This window comes from Hydra viridissima, unplaced genomic scaffold (assembly GCF_058129835.1).
Source record: "Hydra viridissima isolate aposymbiotic clone 2 unplaced genomic scaffold, HvirCarnegie_v1 scaffold_12, whole genome shotgun sequence".
Classification (NCBI taxonomy): domain Eukaryota; kingdom Metazoa; phylum Cnidaria; class Hydrozoa; order Anthoathecata; family Hydridae; genus Hydra; species Hydra viridissima.
Window position 1 is genome coordinate 12,359,608 of NW_028324311.1, and position 5,041 is coordinate 12,364,648.

The following is a 5,041-nucleotide window of genomic DNA, read 5'->3' on the forward strand; positions in this document are numbered from 1 at the left end:
CGCATCTTTCATCAACGGTCTTTTCAGTTTATTAAAAACTTTAAGTTCAAGCTTGTAAATTTTTTCAAGCATTTTTCCAGACTGTCTGAGCTTGTCAATGAGCTGATCAACTTTCATCTTTTTCAATCCATCAACAAACTTGTCATACCTGCCGCCATATTTAACATCTGTGATTTCCTCAATTAATTTATCAATAACATTTGTGCTTTGCATTTTATCCATCTTTATTAATCGCTGTCAATGATCTTACTCGAATTCAATTTTTTTTTTTTTTTCAGCAAACTTTTTCAGCAAACTTTTTTTTTCTTCCTGTTCATCAAATCAAATGAAAAGTCATCGCTTCAAATCTCGAGTTCATTTTTTTTTCAGCAAACTTTCAAGCAGCAGGAGCGCAATCAGATTTTTCCCACTCTTCTGCAGTCAACTCTCTTTCCAACATTCTTCCCATTTCTTCAGCCTCATCATCTGACGAATCATCTTCTTCAAACATCTTTTTTTAATCGCTTCAAATCTCGAGTTCAATTTTCAACTCTTTTTTTTTTGAAAAATTGAAAAAATCAACGAGGGTAAAGAATTTCAAACTTGATTCCATTTTCAACCTTTCCATTTCGATTAGCAAAATATTCACATTTATGTCCAGTTCCTTTCACTGCCTTGTAAAAAGACTTGTATTCAGTCACCTCACCCGTTTCAACGTTGGTTAATCTCACAGTGATTGGATTTTTTCTTGCTGAACGAACCCATTCCCATTTTTGAATACCAACTGGTCTGCACTCTTTCACACTTTCCAAAAGATCATCTTTACTAATCAAGTTATTTTCAACTGCAAGCATCAACAGACCTAATAATTTGTTTGAGGTTTTGATGACTCCGTTTTCCCTAAGCAAATTTTTCAAATACGACGTTGTATATCTCATTTTATTTACGGAAGAAAAAAAATTTTTTTAGATCCTTTCATGATCCGTGGAAATTCTTCGAACTTTTAGATCATTTCTGAAGGGTGTAAATATTCAAACTTGATTCCATTTTCAACCTTTCCATCTCGAAGCTTAAAATATCTCCATCCATGACCAGTTTCTTTCTCCGCTTTGTACATAGACTTGTACTCAGTCACCTCACCTGTTTCAACGTTGGTCAATCTCACAGTGATTTTCTTAACAGGATCAGCAATCTTCTTTTCTTTAGGTTCATGTATTCTTGGTCGACGTGTTTTCTTTTCTGTGGCTCTCTCCAAAAGATCATCTTTACTAATCAAGTTATTTTCAATCGCAAGCATCAACAACGTTGGCATATTTTTAGCTGTTTTAGTAACGCCGTTTTCATTCAGTAAATTTTTCAAAAACTTTTTTGTGTAATACATTTTATTTACGCCGTGATTTTTTTTTAAGTCAATTCAATTTTTTAGATCCTTTGGATTCGTGGAAATTCTTCGAATTTTCAACACGGTAAAAGTTAAAAAATAATTTCCATGGATCTTGCTCAATAAACAGCAGTCATGTGAGTTCCATTTGAAACAAAATTAAGCATTTTATCAGAAATCACCACTGCAAAGATAACGGTATTTGCAACAGTTGAAGTTCGAAATTTAAGGTTGATCACCAATTCAGCTGTTTCTGAAGCCACTCTTTCTTTTTGCTTGCTGATATCAACAAAGAACAAGGGATACAATTTTAAATAATGAAACAAGGTTAACCCAGATTGACAAACAAGTTCGTTTGTGCCGTAATATTTTTCATCAAAAGAAAACGTATCTGCATAAGCCATGGTCACTTTCTTTTCTCCAAAATTCAAGTCGTAATTAAAATTTGGATACTTTATTCCATTGACGGTCACGTTAAAATTGCTAATATCGCAATGGTCAAATAGTGACGGATTAACAGTTTGACTGGATGGTCTGTTCGTCTGAAGTCCAAACAAAACAAACATCGGAACGCTTTTGTCGGTGATTCTTCCAAGCGACCAGGTAAATTCTGTTTGACCAGCAGGAATAAGCTGTCTTTCACATTTGTTTGATTTATAAGCTACTTCGATAGGTATCTTTTGAGCTATTAAACTCATGAATTCAGCATTTTTAGAAACACTCAATTCAACGCGTGGCATATAAAGCCTGAATTTTTTAAGATCGATCATTCCTATACCAGCGCTTTCCGCTCTGTAAATCGCATCATCGCATTCTTTCTTTGTAAAGGTGATGGTGTGTCTAAACCCATAAACAACTTTATCATAGGTTTCACAAAAACCAAAAATGTGTCTTAAAGGTATTCTAAACGAAAAAGCGCCAACGGATGTAGTGTCTGCAAACAAATGGTCTCGTCTAACTTTAAATCCTTCATTTTCAACAAGATTTGATGTGTCCATAAACCACATTTGCTTCATACCATCTGTCATCTGAAAACCGAAAGGATATTTCAACAATCCAAGAATGGTGGTGGCATGACCTGGATAAATAACTCTTTCCACTTGCTCTCCAGACAAGTCATAAGTCACGTCGTTGAACAAATACATCAAAGCATTATTCACCAAGGCGATCTTGTCTGTGGCTTCATAAAAGGTTCCATCACTCTTTTTCAACACTCCTTCAATAAGAATGTAAGCCTCTGATGGTAATGTTTTAATAGATTGACAGTCAATCTCAAAAGTTATCGTGCCTGAAGAATTTAAATCAAGATTGGTTGGAAGGTACTCAAAAAAATCCACTTTTTCAATGCCACTGTCATTCTCTGGTTTATCACTCACTCTTAATCGATCAGTAGTTATCATTTTATAGAAAGAAAAATTTTTTTTAGATCATTTCATGATCCGTGGAAATCATGCGATTTTCATGCCTCTTCCCATCTTCACTAAGTCTTGGATTCGAATCGCATTCTGTTTCGACATTTTACTAATGGATGAACCAGTCTTTAATTTCTCAATGGTCTTTTTACCTTTATCAACAGCCGCATCTTTAGCAGCAGAAATGGCAGAAAGGGCTAACTCAGTACCAGCAGATTTTGCAGCTGTAATCGCTTCTTGCCCAATTTTGTTTGATGCAGCATTTTTAAGCAAATTCATTGTTGCTTTTGACATACTTGAAGAAGCTGCTCTTTTGATGAAATTTTTAATCAAGTCTACAATGCCACCTCCTCCAACAACGTTCTTTTTCACATATCTTCTTTTGTTCACAATGAGCATTTTTCGTTAATATCCTTTCATGTAAAATCCCTTGATGCTTTGGATCCGTGGTGTGTATTAAATTTTATCAATCCTCTTCATTAACGACTTGTATTCACTTTTATTAATTTCCTTTTGTCTCAACAACTCATCGCAAATGCTCACAGCTACATTTCTCGATGCTGTATTTCCAGCATGCCAGGAAGCAATACTCAATTCAAGCTTTTCAACTAACGCATTCGGATCGCTCGGAAGAATAATCACTCCACGACCTTTTTTCCCTTTTTCAATACGCACCATTTTTTCCCAAATAGGAGCAATAAGTTTCTGATACTTTGGTCTTCTTGAAGCTTTCGGTTTATTCGGCTTCGTATCAGATCATATAGCATCGCTGTCCATTAAAATTTTTTCATAATTCTCCAAATCTTCATCCGTATACTCGCTTGGTATTTCAAATTTAGTCATCAGCTCCAAAAGACCTTTTGTTCTTTCATACCTTTCATCACCAACAATAATGTCATCTCCATCCATTTCAACCTCCATTTTACCAATAAACATTTTATCTCCAACCTTATTCACTTCAAAAGGCATTTTTGACACAAATTTTTTAGATCCTTTGGATCCATGGAAAATCTTCTCGTTGCTTTCAATGAGAGGTCTAAACAGCTTGCTCGCATTAGCTTGAAAATCAGCATCTAAAATGTTGTCGTTGATGCTGTTCTGATAAATCCCCTTTCTTCTGTCATTCACTTCCTTCACAATCTCATCTCTCTTGTTCGGGTCTTGTATTTTAAAGAAAAACATCTTTTTAAAATACGTGATAAAAAAATCCTAAATCAGTTTTCACATTAATGTTTCTTAAGATCCTTTGGATCCATGGAAAATCTACGATTTTTTTTTTAGATTCATAGAATCCTTAATTTTTTTTAGATCCTTTGGATAAGTGGAAAATCTACGATTTTTTAGATCCTTCGGATCCCTGGAAAAAATCCTTAATTTTTTTTAAACAAATTGTTGAACGCTTGAATGGCGTCTTCTCGGCCTTTTTGGATCAAGTTTTCTTTCATCACTTCATCTATTCCGTTTTTAGTTTTGGTTCGTATTTCCTCCATCAAGGTCTTAAACTTTTGAAGCTCATCAAGAATCAACTGAAACTCTGAATCGCTTATTCTTCCATCTACCAACGCCTTGTAAATGTGCTCGCTGATCGTGTTCAATTTTGACTCTGCCAGCACTTTTATCTTTTCATGCTTTTCCGCTTTCAAAGCCATTCTTTTGTTCACTTGACCTCCGACAATCGATAAAAAACCCATTCCAATAGCCACCCCTTCACACGCAATCGCTGCTGGACTTGCAATAATCGTTGACAAAAGACCTATTCCAGTCGCACCCAATGCTATGCATAAACCTTGCATCGTATTGTCTACATTCGAAATGATCCTGAAAACGCGATGGTACTTTTTGCTCAAAGCCATTCTTTTCACTTTTTCAGTTTCTATTTCTTTCTGAATCTCGCCGATCTTCTGAAGACGTTGTCCTTCATCTACAGGAGCTGATGGAAGAATTGGATAAATTTTTTCATTCAATATCTCCATTTTTTCATTAAGAAAGATTATTTTAAATCAATGTGCGTAATCGTGCAGAGCTTTTCACCCTTTTTAACAATCACGTCCTCTTTGCTGTTGCTGTTCACGTCCATAATAACGTTTTCTACAGACTCTGAAATAATGACTTCGTTCTTTCTATAATTCAACTGCTCAGTGATTTTGTTCATTAATGTCACCACTGCAATACCTTTCTCAAACTTCAACCCAATGGATAAAGCTATCGTTGTATGTGAGAGAGCAGCAAATTTAATATCTTTCTGAGCAAAAATCTCATACTGTCCTTT